The sequence below is a fragment of the Octodon degus genome, unplaced genomic scaffold (assembly GCF_000260255.1).
Source record: "Octodon degus isolate 3935 unplaced genomic scaffold, OctDeg1.0 scaffold00076, whole genome shotgun sequence".
NCBI classification, from domain to species: domain Eukaryota; kingdom Metazoa; phylum Chordata; class Mammalia; order Rodentia; family Octodontidae; genus Octodon; species Octodon degus.
In genome coordinates this window covers 3,244,908-3,258,328 of record NW_004524652.1, presented here as the reverse complement: position 1 = coordinate 3,258,328, position 13,421 = coordinate 3,244,908, and the positions used below count along the sequence as shown (strand labels likewise).

The following is a 13,421-nucleotide window of genomic DNA, read 5'->3' as shown; positions in this document are numbered from 1 at the left end:
GAAAGCATAGCTCCACCTGACATTTCGGGGGCACTTTATGCACTCGACCTTGAGGATGCTGGGTAATCATGCCGCTTAAGGCTTGTATGGGCTTTGTGAGGTGGCAGTCCCTGTGCTCTGCCTCAGGATGGCGAGGAGGTCTCTCAGGAGACCAGGTGTGTTTCCCAGCACTGACAGCTCACAAAAGAAAGACCTAAAAACCGGTCCTTCTTGCAGCTGTTTTAAAGATTATTATGATAAAACACATCTTAATCGTTCAAAACCCCAAGTATTCCCATTTGCACTTGTAGCCATAACTGTATTTTATTTCACTGTCTCTTGGCTTCTCAATATTTTATAGCTATTATTTCCCTTATTTGAGCAAAACAATGACTAACGTTGACCGGCACACGCTGTCGGCTCTGCATGGCTCCTGAAGTGCCAGGCCTGGCCCCACAGCGTGGCTCTGGGACCACCGGAAACACAGAGCCTCCTGGTCTGCATTTAGCAGGAACACCGGTGCGTCTGTCACTCAGCTCGCCCTGCCCTCCTGTCACCACAAACGTATGACACAGCAGCTACAGATGACACTTTTCTCCATGGTGTGGAGGATACGTGGCGGTTGTCAGCACAATCAGGTCTTTTCAAATCATTTTCTCCCAGTCCCACGCCTGCCATGCCAGCTCCTCCCAAGGTGAGTAGGCAGGTCCACAGGAGGCGGTGGCGGCCACAGCAGAGACACATCCTGATGAGAACCAGGTCCTCCGAGGTCTCCGAGAGCCAACATACTACTTATTTTTGCTGGCTGGTTGGTTTCCCGCCTTTGTAATTCCTCTGGTCTGTGCTCTTGAAGCTGTTCAGCCATTGTTATCTCATTTCACTCTTAAAAGGCCACTCTGAGGCCAAGGAGATAGTTCAGTAAAATAAGTGCTTGCCTGGCAAACATAAGGGCCTGAGTTCAACCCCCGGTTCAAAAAAAAAAAAACCTCTGATAATGCAGTAGAACTATTTCAGTACAGCTTTATTCTATACCATTATTTCATCATTCAAAAGTAATCACATGATCATCATATTTCTTTAAAAGTCAAGCATCTTTTTAGTGGGTCTTAATTTCAGCAGTTTTTATGTATCTCAGGTTTTGGGGGGTTTTTTGCACAAGAAAAAAATCTTTCTTGCAATAAGTTAGCACAGGCAGCATATCTGAGAAAGCATCAGTCACCTGGCTAGGGCAGTCAGAGCCTCCCCCACGCTGCCCTTGTGCTCCCAAAAGCTCCTTCCTCCTCTGCTCGCGAGATCTCCATCTCTGTCATTGTCAACTCCAGATCTCCCTTCTTGATAGGAACTTGCCAGCTCCTTCTCCTGCTCCTGTTGGGCCTTCTGCTCCCAGGACTGCCTGTCTCCAATGATGGACACAGCCATCTCCAAATTGGAGCTCTGGGGCTCCTTCTCCTCAGCATAGTCCGTGACCCGCTCCAGGTCCGCCGCCCGCTGTCATGCTTTCATGGTTTCTCTGGGGCCCGCTCCGGGCAGCCAGTCTCGATTTCCAACTCCAGCTCCACGTCCCCCTCAGTAGCCATGTCTCTCTCAGTTTTGATTGCAAGGGAAGGTGGCTGCCAGGGGAGATGGGACTGCGTTTCCCAGAACCCCCTGCTCTGTAATGTCCCAGCCGGACCTGGGAGGAAAGGACTTTGTTCAAGTTCAGCTCAGCAGAGTGAAGGAGCACCCTTCACTCCTGAGGGTAGAGACAGTGCCAGACCCCGAGACGTGTCAGAGAGTTTCCACTTGTACCTTCGCTCCCTGTGGGACACATTCTTAGGTCTTCCTCCCTCTTCCTGTCCCATGATCGGTAGCAGCTCCAGCACAGCCTAGGGTGCCTGAGCACACACCTGGGACGCAGCAGCTGCAGAGGGCTGTCACGGAATCGCCCTGCCCTGAACGCGCTCTGCTGGCTGGGCATGCTACTTTCCCACATTCCACGGGGATGCATCCTACACTGTGTCACTGGACACCCCTGCGTGCTGATGCACAGCTCAGGCAGCGCTTCTGGACCTCTTGCCAGACCTTCCACTGGTGCTCCCCAGTCCCTGAATTATGGGCTGTCCTCAGAGCTGTGCAGCTGTTTTCTTACAATCATTATTTTGCTCTGCAGGAGTCATGGCTGCTCGGCGAGGCGGCCTATGTGATTCAGTGGAGTCACTTTTGATTCAATAATTAATTCCCAGAAGTTCCTTTCGTAGAAGACGAAATCATCCCTCCTTCAAATCTCTTCCTAGTTCTGCCTGAGCTCCACTGTTTGGAACTTGGGCTGGAAGCACGGCACCGGCAAGACCAAAGCCCAGCCTCTGGCTCCTGTAAGGACTGCTCTAAAGAGAGCCTCTGCTTGCAGAATCTTCTGGAAGAACCACCAAGGGGTCCTACTGCGCAGAAGCCTTGTAAGTCAGTGAAGTCAGTGGCAAAGAGCCCAGGAGCACCACATATCTCATCTCCATGATTTCAAAAAAGAAAGCAAATCCTGACTGCCAGTGACTTCAGAACCAGCCGCTCTGCATGCGCTGCTGCATAGGGGTCAGGCCTCACAGGAGGGATCCGAGCTGTCTTTCTGTTTTTCTCCTTAAGCAGCAAAGGCCAGGGCAGGAGATCAGGGACACTGTTTCAGAATGACCTCAGGACTTCAGAGACTTTCAGCTTGGCTGGCTCCTGGGGCATCTTCCCCTCTCATTCTCTGCCCCTGCGGAGGAGGGAATGGCCTCTCTCATGGCCAGAGCTCTGCCAACCACCGGCTGCAAATCTTAGAAGTGCTCCCTGCTTCCACAATATGTCTACAACCAGGAAGGCCACACGGACTCAGAGTTGGGCAGTGCCTCTGTGCTCTCTTCTCCCTTCATGGGGCTCCTGCCTGGCTGTGGCGATGCACCAGGTCCCGGGTCCAGTAACCAGGCTTCAGGGGCAGCGTGGGAAGTCAGGCTTCCCTTGTGAGGCGGCCTCTGCTAGGTGCGGAGCGGCAGGCAGGTGTGGGCCGCAGGCCCTGCGGGTGGCGGGACCGGAAAGACCGTCCCTTCAAGGCAGGGGTTCCCTTCGGCCTATTTCCTCCTGGGAAGCCTCAGGCCTGGACCCTCAGCCTCTGCCTTTCGGGGGCATCTGTGCCCTGACCGCGGGAGGAGCTGGAGTCGGGCCACGCGCTGGGAAAGCTCAGAGAGCGCACGTGTGCGTGCGTGTGTGTGCGCGTGCTCTCCAGCAGAGCCAGCCCACGGAGAAAGCACGCACACAGGACAGAGCAGACTGAAGAGTAAAAATGTCTCCTCCATCGCTGTTCATATATATCCAGTTTGGGTGGGTTTTTTGTTTGTTTTGTTTGGTTTTTAATCTTGTTTCTTCCCATTTAGGAGTGTAAGTACACAGAACCAATCTGGTGTGTCTGGGTTAACTCGACAAAATTGTGCCAGGGAGAAAGGGCACGAGCAAAGCGGGGCGGGAGGGGGGTGGCGGGGGACTCCTATGCAGCGGGGGAACCTCCGACTCTCTCCTGTCCTGGCAACCCGCAAAAGTCGGAGCAGGAGCGCCGACCACGCCCACGGCCTAGGGGAGGGGGAGACAGCGCTCCGCGCGGGCTGCGGAGTGCCTTCCCCAACGCTTAGAGAAGCTTGCAATCCCTGGGAGTCCCGCTGACCTGGGGTGAGGGAGCAGGGCCAGGGTGGGCGGCGGGGCGCGAGGTGAAGGCTTGCCGAGGAGAGGGAGGTGCCTGATGGAGCAGGAGGAACAGAAGCGTGGAGTACTTGGCGCTGGAGAGGCAGCGTGCGGGCAAGGAGCCGCAAGGGACAGGTGAGAAGGGCTGGGGGAGGGCAGCCACACACGTGGGCTGGGCAGGGGCCCAGGTGGGCTCGGGGAGGGGCCAGGTGAGCTGGGGGAGGGCGGCCACACACGTGGGCTGGGCAGGGGCCCAGGTGGGCTCGGGGAGGGGCCAGGTGAGCTGGGGGAGGGCGGCCACACACGTGGGCTGGGTAGGGGCCCAGGTGGTCTCGGGGAGGGGCCAGGTGGGCTGGGAGAGAGGAAACAGGTGGGCTGGGGAGGGGCTTGGGTGGACTGGGTCCGGGTTAGGCTAGGTCAGGCAAGGCACAGGTGAGAGGGCTACAGGTAAGCCGGGCGGGGACTGCAGGGGCAGGCGAAGCAGCTGCCCTGCCGGGAGCTGCTGGACATTTATCTCACTGTTTCCCTTAGCCGAGGGGGTGGCGCGGGTCTGGGCCTCCGGGACACCGGTGCGCGGAGCAGGCCGGCTGTGGGCGGCCCCACCGGGAGTCCTAGGGTGCGGCCAGGTTGCCTGGTCCTGATGGAGTCGTAGATATGGGGATGGAGAAGGGAGTCCCTGGATCGCGCCTCTACACAGTCGGCCCCATGGTCTGCGGTGTAGGAGGAGGGCAAGGAGGAGTCGCTTCCCGCCCGCCGCGCCGGGTTGCCTTGGAGGTGCACAGCGTCTGCGCCGCACCCCAGGGATCTACTTCCGCCCCTTGGCCTCGCGAAGTCCTGAGCCTCTTCCAGCGCCGAGCAGGCAGGGCCAGGCTGCCCCGCGCAGAGCTTGGTCCAGACCAGCCAGGTGGCGGCCCCTGTACCCCTAATATTCTCGCCTTCTTTCCTGAAGCACAAAACTTGGCTTGTTGGTGCTGCAGAATAATGCCCGTGCTCCTGTCCTCTTTCTCTTCAGTGAGGTGCTTGTGAGTAACAAAAGCAGTGGCAGAAGTGGGGGCTTGGGCCCCCCCATGCGCGTGTGTGTGTGTGCGCGCAGTGTCTTTCGGTTTGCTTTTGTGTTGCTTAAAACTGAATCCAACGCTTTGCACGGAGCTACTTTTATTCATTTATTTTTTCCCTTGAGACAAAGTCTTACTAAGTCCCTAAGTTGAGCAGACTAGACTTGAAATTGCGATCCTCCTGCCTCAATTCCAGAGTGCTGGGAATGCAGGCTTGCGTCCCCATGCCTGCCTCTTGATGTGTTCTTAGCGGGCCAGCGCGGTTGTAGTTCCTTTCTGTCCAGTGGCTGAATGCAGACGTGATGGCGGGAACCCAGAAACCTGTCTTTGACCCTCAGCTGGCTTACGGTTGTCCTCAGTGGAGCCACAAGAGGCTCTGAAAAGGTTCCGAGTCTCTAAGGTAGCCTTAGCTTTAATCTAGAACACTAGTCTAATAGCTGGTGAGGTCCTCTCTAGAATTTACTGGCTTGAGAACGAAATAGACTTATGTTCTTTAAAGCGAAGATTCTGGGTCTCTCTGTGACTCGCACCTGAACTTCATCTTGTGTCTTGTACCAAGGCAAAGCTCCCAGTTTTGTTCTAACTTCAGGGGACCTTAAGCCTGGGGATAACAGGGTCCATTCTAGCCTTGGCTAAGGCTTCAATATGCCTGATGTTGTCAGAGGCAGCGAAAGTAGACAGAAATGCATATGCAGTCAGAGAGGGAGCGGCTGTTAAGGAAGTTGGTGAGAATCAGGCATCAGCCGTGTGGCAGGAGGTACAGCTGGGGAGAGCCAGGACTCAAGGTAAAGGTGCGATGGCCAGAGTGGCAGCCTGCCTAAGGGACGGGCAGCTGGCCCAGGAAGTCCAGCTGGGCAGCAGCCACCCAGGCGGCTGGCCAGAGCATCTGGACCACCCTTTCCCCACAATGCCTTTGCTCTTCGCATGAGCCCTCGGTGTGTCACTCGCTTCCCTACGGTCAATATTAAAGAAACAGGTGCCCTGTAATCTTACAGTTTGATCCATGTCGTCTCACCTCATGATTTTGTGCCTACCTTGCAATTTAGTTCTGTAAACCGTTCTTGGAGAAATGATATTTGTGACGAGCCACTCTCAGGTCCCCTCCTGTCTCTCAGGAGCCATCTCGCAATCTTTCCTCTGTTGTTCCTTGGAGTTCACGCTTGCACTTCAGGGGACAAAAGCTTGGCGTACCTGGCATCTTCCAGGTCGGGAGTCGCATGTCTCCTGTGTGGGAATGTGAGATCTCACACTCTCGGCCCGGGACTGGGAGTGGGCAGTCGGCTGAGGGTTCCTGCGCTGTCCAGACAGAAGGCGACAGGCTGGGCTGTGCTAGACGTGCTGAAGATATTCGTGTGGGGCTCAATTCAGGTTTTTTTTTTTTTTTTTTTTTTGGTTTATCAAATGGATGAGATATTTTTAAATCAAATTTATGGATTGATAATTTATATACAATAAATAATATGCATCTTCTATGTATAGTGTGTTGTAGTTGGAGAAATACACACACACACACACACACACACACACACGAATGCAGTAAGGTAACCATCATAAGCAAGATGTAGAATTCTACTCCTCCACCTAAAGACCCTCACTTAGTCCCTTTCTTCATGTACACATACACAAGCACCTACCCAAGCAAACAGGAATTTGTTTACCATTTAGCTAAATGAGATTTTTTATTTTTAGCAAATCATACAAGCAAAGCCATAGGACATCTGCACCTAGCTTTTTTCACCCTGTAAGTCCTTTGGGGTCCCTCTGTGTTGTTCTGCGTATCAGAAGTTCTCTCCATTTCTACTGCTCTCGTTTTACAAGAGTACGTACGGCTATTGTCTCCTGAGAGTGTGGACCGCAGCGTTGCCTTTTTCTCCTGTGTATCAGCACGCACTTGGGATGTTTCCAGGCTTTGGAAGCTGTAAAGAGAGCGGCTGCAGATGCGCGTGTGTGAGCCGCGGTGTGGTTCCGTGCTCCCTGCTCTTCCTGGTACATTTTAACTACACACTTGTGGGGTTGAGCGGTGGCTACAGGCTTACGCTTGCTGCCATCCACTTCTGCGCATGTTCATCTCATCTTCCCTTCCCCCCACTGATGACACAGGGGAGCTCTGTGTCTGCTCCTTCTCACCAACTCTTGCTATCACAAGACCTCAAATTCTGCTCTTTGCTTACAGAATCATGATGCATTCCTGTTTCACATGCCCAACATGCAACACGTGATGCGGTTTCGGCACATGACAGATCTGTCCAGCGAGATGCAAGCGGGAGTTCCTAAGCTCTTACACCGGGCGCAGCTTCTGCTCACCGACATGACCTCCCAGGAGGCAGTCCCAAGGGGAAGCCTCGCTGCTGTCCAGCACCCGTGGGCGGGCCGGGGGCTGTGATCGGGCTTCAGTGGTGTCATGGTGCTCTGTAGCCAGGTGTGGAGGTCTCGGGATGCTCAGCTCGTTGCATTGGCATCACGGATCCTGCTCAGAGCAAGTCTTCATCTGTGCAGCCTCCTTGGGAGGTCTGCAGCCTAATGCCTTTGAGGGTGGAGCTTGCCCACAGCCCCCTCACCATCAGGCTTTGGGGTCCTGGGTTCTGCACCCCCAGCGATGCAGGGATGTGTGGGGAAGAAGTTCACATCCTCCTGCCAGTTCACACCAGGAGGGAAAGGAGGACCGGAGAGCGTGAAGGGAAGGGGTGGGCCTGCGGCTGCTCCTGGAGAGCAGAATAAGGGATGAAGAAGTAGCGGCCGTTCGCACTGCAGGTTGTGTTTCAAACCCAGGCCAACGCAGGCTCATTTGCAAGCATGCAGCTATTTTCAGGGTTCATGATGGGTGGCTGCCTGAGTGTTTCGCTGGTTTTTCCTCTCTGGAATGTAACATTTTAAGTCAAATGGGGCCTGGATCTGCACCGCTTGCTTGTCAGCTGTGTGTTGCCCTAAATCCGTTCCTAGGGGTCTCTTCATTAATACTGTCCCTGTCTTTTGCTTTCTTTTTGCCCTAGCCACTGAGTACTGGGGGCCTTCAGAGTCTCTCACTGAGATCTTGTCTGCTTAGGATCTGTCAGGCCAGAATCCTTTTCGCAGGAGGAAGCCATCAGGAACCCAGTTGGTGTTCAAAACAGTGCCAAGGCTTTCCCACCGTATCTCACCGGAGGTCTCTCTCATGTAATAAACTGTGCCTCTATTTTTAGGGAAATCTCAGGATAATTAGGACAAGCCGCTACGTCTCCTGGTGAGTGGAAACAGAAAGCGTATATTATAAGTGGGAAAGTTCACTGAAGCTGACTAGAGTGTGGATTCTATTTTAAATGAGGGCAGGTGTGGATGCCCTGGCGCCGCTGTGTAGTCGCCAGTGTGCCCTTTCTCGGATGGGCGAGCTTCCACCCTCCAGCCTCAGCACAAGAATTATTTCACCTGCGAAGGGCTCCTCACCATCCCTGTGGGTCATTAGCTGACCCAGCTCACTGCCTTCACAATGTTTTGGACTTGATTCATTGTAGCACTTACCCTACAGCCTTTCCATCATTTTTAAGAACTGCTTTCTTAGGAAAATCTTGTTCCTGTCTGCAGGGACTTCTGAGCTGGCCTTTCTTTAGAGGTTGAAGGGGTTGATTCTTGAAACCTTGGCCGGCTTCTCCAGTTTTCAAAATTGAAGTATATTGGTTGGTAGAAATATGCCTCTAGAGTGGAGTTAAGTGTGATGCCCGGGGTGATTGGTCGTACCTGCCTGTGCTTGCGTGTGAGTGGGAGTCTAGAAGGGCGCCGTTTCCCCCTGACCATGACAGGCCTCTTCCCACAGAGCGCAGGACTTGCTCTGTATTATGAGCACAATTTCAAGGTGGATGCTCCCAGAGGAGCAGCTTTCTTCGCGGCTCACCCCTCTTCCTTCACTCGCCTCGCCCCAGTCTGCCTCTTCTTGGCTGATTCTTTCAGTCACACAAGATTCCAGTTACTTACTTGAAAATCGTGCCGCGCCCCTTCTTTGCACTGTCGGCTGAGAAAGCTCTCGGGGCAAAGGCTCCGAAGACTCCCCTCGCATCTGACGACCCACCTCCAGGGTCCCCTCTTTACGGAGGCCTCTTCCTACCGCTCTGACATCCTCTCTCAGTCATTTCCGGCCGCATCAGCCAGCATGACTGTCTGCAAAAGTGCTTGCCGTGCACTAAGCTTGACTTTGCCTAATTTTAAAAAATGTGTTCGTGTGTCTGCGATCTGACGTCCTCGCTAGACCTTCAGCACCAAAAGGGCGCGGTGCACAGCGGAGAGCTGACTGTGGCTCCGCGGCAGGGCGGCGCCTGGGGGTCATTTGATGACTCAGTTCGCAGAGCCCGCAGCTCGGTCACTGGTCGTGAGCACAGGGTGGTGCCCTGTAGTGGTCAGTGCTGAAAGCGCGGCCCGCGGGTACTGGCCGCGGAGCCGCCTGCCTCGTGTCTCCCGCCCTTGAAGTGATTTCCTGCCCTCGCTTGTGGGTGGGACCTAGGAACTGTTCTAGTACCGTATGGTACAGTGGTGGGATATTGCTTATATTATAAATAACTGCCCAAACATAGAAACAATGAGATATCCTTCAAAAAGTAAATAAACTAGAAAGGCCCATTGAGCCACCATAACATAGTATTCAGCAACAAAAACACATAAAGTTCAAATCAATGAAAAGTAAAGGAACTAAAATACTGTTGCAGAAAGCCAACCGATGAAGGCTGTGTACTACAGGGCTGTAGCTACAGGACAGCCATAAAGCAATAACACTGTAGGAGGGGTGAAGTAATAATGAGGTATTCAGAATTGTTGGAAGGAAAGGATTAGTAGGTGAAGCACAGGAAAGTCTAAAGAAGTGGAACTGTTGCAGATCCTGCTATAAGCGTTGGTAAAGGCACCATAGATTTGTCAAATCCCATATATCTTCATAGGATGAGTGAACCTTACAGAAAATTAAAAAGAGAATCAATTCAGGAGCAAGATATTTCAGAAAGAAATGTTCTTGTTCTGTGTCAACAGATCAAGTTCGTTCCAAATGTCCGTTGTGCTCCCCCTCAAAGGGCGACGCAAAGCTGTTGGCCTAGATGACTTGGTTAATGGTGCTTTCAAGGCTAAGGACAAACTGAAAGAACTTCCCATAAGAATACCGGTGGCCCACTGGGCTGCTGCTGCTGCTGCACGTAGGTACCAGAAGGGAGCAGGTAAGACGACGGGTGGTGGACCTGGGAGTCCGATCTCGTATTAGGGACGAGCAAGAGAAAGACACGGGAAAGATACGGCACCGGGTCAGAGGAGAAGACACCCAAATGACCTCAGCTTTCAGACACTGTAGGTGCAGGGCCTTATTTTTATAAATGCTTGTAGATAGGTGTATGACTATGAGTTTGAATTCATCCCCATAGTTCTCTGCCCCGTCATCCGAGATAACTTATATAGGAAAATGCAGCCCAGGAACAAGGAACAAACCTAGAAATAAGCTGTTGTTTACAGATGCTGCCCTCTAGTACAAGAAACTGGGGATCTTTGGAGACATGGCTCATTCTAAGACTGAGGAGGAATATGTACAAGAGCAGTCCAGAGTATCTTGTACTGCCTGAAGAAAATGTTTACACACACACACACACACACACACACACTTTTATAAGTATGTTTAAGGCATATAAAACCCAAGCAAAGCAATACCCAGTTATCAAGTGTGGAACACTTTTTGAATCGATTTAATTATTAAACTATAAACCAAAGTATTAAATAAATCAGTATACACTGATAAAGTACATGGTTGATAAATGGGCAGAAACAGACAGCTAGTTCATGCAGAAGCGTCCCAGAGACTTCCTGTGGATTCTCATGCTAGTGCAGGGAGCAGGCCTGTCCATTCTTCAGGGGCGAGCCGCCCAAGTGGCTTTCTTGTGAAAGACGCAGAATGGGAGTTCAGGACGAATGAGTCACTTTACAGAGAAGAAACCTGACAAACGCTGCCCAGCCAGGTTATCAAGCGCAGCATTACCACTCTTAAAACCAGTGGGTAGCAGTCTTGGTAGTGTCATCTTACCTCTAAGGCACTCTTCCCCCAAACCCTGGGCCCGCATCTAATCACCGCAAAGCTGTAAGATGAATCCTAACAAGGAGCCGTCTTACAAAATCCCAGAAGTATGTTCCTTACAATCGTTAAGGTCCCCAAAAAACAAACTCGGAGGAACTGTCATAGCCATGAGGAGCCTGGAGAAGCCTAAGACTTGCATGCAATAAGGACTGGGCATGGTGGCACATGCTGTAATCCCGTCACTCAGGAGGCTGAGGCGGGAGCATTGGTGTGAGTTCAAGGACAGCCTGAACCACACAGTGGGACCCTGTCTCAAAACAACCAACCAGCCAGCCAACCACACAAGCAGGTAAAGGGATCCTGGATGGAACCCTGGAACAGAAGACGGATATCGTGTAAAAATCAAAAGAGATATAAATTAAATGTGGATTTTGATTAATAATGTTTGTTCACTGCTCGTAGCCAACTGTGACAGTAAGGAGCCACACACGTGTGACCTTAGAGATTTGAGGTTTGATCCATACAGAGAGGAGCCACACGATGGCTTTCAAAAGACAAAAGTAAGTGTATTATAAAAGTGCAGCAGCAGCTATGAGCATAGAAAAACAATGCATCACCACAGGGCGAGGAGGAGACAGCGGCGACAGTGGGGAGAATGCTCTGGGGAGGGAGCCTGCATCAGAGAAAGGTGTTAGTAGGAGACAGGAAAAGCACTGCACATGCCTGGCTGCTCAGCTCCTTGGGTTCTGTGTTCAGACCAGGCTGCGTTGGTGCCAGCAGGCCTGTGTGGCTGGAAGGGCCACTCCAGGCATCGCAGCACTCTGGGAGTAATCCGTCCTCCCAGGGTTGGCCCTTGTCTCTGCACACGCCCTTCCCCAGGTAGCCAGCCTCCCTGCAGACAGACGCAAGCCAAGGGCAAGCCAGCGAAGGTGCACGCTCCAGACCACGCTTGGCACTGTAATTGCTTTTGTGGCACAGATTTGCCACACTCACATCCACGGCTAATAACAGGGAAGAGTATGGCGGGAGGGACCGTCACAGAATGGAGGACTGGGTGCTGCCCGCTCGGGTGTTCTGCAAGTGTGAATGTGCTCCTGCCACGCTAAGAACAGCGAAGTCCAACAGCCATTCAATGTCTGGAAGAGTGACTGAGATTCCTGGAAGTAAGGAAGGTGTACACGTACCATATCCCTTGCTTCCTAATGCCATACTTCCCTGCTCTGACACCCCACAGCTGTCCAGGGAGGAACATGCCCACTACTAATGGACACATAGTTTTAGAATTATTTATAGGTTGTGCTAGAATGGAAGGACCCCTTCTGAACATGCTGTCCTGGTAAAACTAACCTCACATGAGAAAATAAGATCAGGGCTCAGGTGTCTAAATACCTGAGCCACAGTTAATGTCAGGGGACTTAAATAGCCTAGCTATAGGTAGCTCCCAACCACATACTATATTTAACCGTCTCCTTATCCGCCCCTGTCCTTAACTACAATGACTGAGTAATGTACAGCTGGGTTTCCTCACCACTCCCTGTATCCATAGCAACAGGCTGGGATCTAGAAAAAGTGGCCCATTTGCTTTCGGTTATAGCACCCCATAAGTCAGAGTGCCCTTATGTCTCCAGGGGTGCCGCAGGTCTTCACTCAGCTCATCAGCTGTCCCACGGCCCCAATGTCACTTGCCTTCAAGTCATAAAACTTCGGATCTGAGGAGCTGTGAGAAAGACTCTGAGCCCTGCTTCATCTGCAGATGAAGCCTGGGACTCAGTGGTGACGTGTTCAGGGAGGGCTGGATGGCTTGTGGCTCTCCTAACCACGTACAGCTCTCAGTGATGAAGCCACTGACCGAGAGCACTGTGGGCACAAGAGGAAATCTGCAGGCGGGGAGCTCTTGCTGTCTTGGCTTTGTGTGCTTGTCTCGGCTTTCCCTCGTGGTTCCAATGTGGCTGCCACTGTCCCAGGACTCACACTGACATTCAGCACAGCAGAAGTCTGGAAGGTAATAGTAGAGGATTTTTTTTTTTTCCATTTAGTCTAAGAGTCAGGATCTGTACTGGAGGCCTCCTCAGACGCCTCATGCTGTCTTGAGGCTCAGAGCTGAGCATGTGGGTGAGCATGGTTCAACCAGGGCCACAGGAAATTGGCTTCCTCTTTGCCAGCCTCCGTTTGCAGGTGAAAAGGCATCACGGGGCTGAGTGGAATGAGCTTAGCCCTGCAAGTGTGATTGCCACGTGTTATAGCTGGAAGGCTAGAGAAGCCAGAGCTCAGCAAAGGAAGCCAGAGGGGTGGAGCCATCGGATGGAGACAGGGCCACGTCGCTCAGGCCCTAGCCTTTATCCCAAGAGCATTTCACATTAAGCAGAGGTGCTCTGTGGGCAGGTCCTGCTTTTGCAAGCATTTCCAATAGGAATGCAGAAGGCAGATCAGTTGAGAGGCTGCGGCAATGAGTTCCAGGAGTTATGAACATCCTGATGGCCTCAGGTGTGGAGAGGAGCCATTTGGGGGTGAAGTGAGAGGCTCTGTGACAGGTGAGGTGCAGGAGGGCAGAAGATGGGATATGGGGGGGGGTTAGTGGTGGGTGGCTGGCTGGGTGCTGATGTGCAGACGGACAGTGGATGAGGAGCAAGAGTCACTTGGTGGAGGGTTAAAGGTTGATGATGGAGATTTGGAGCACTCTGAATTTGTAATGC

General features: G+C 52.5%; 1 pseudogene; it reads right to left on the bottom strand.

Moving 5' to 3' along the window:
* Positions 1-1,194: 1,194 nt before the first annotated feature.
* Positions 1,195-1,556, bottom strand: LOC105742819 (annotated as a pseudogene).
* Between the last annotated feature and the right edge of the window lie 11,865 nt (positions 1,557-13,421).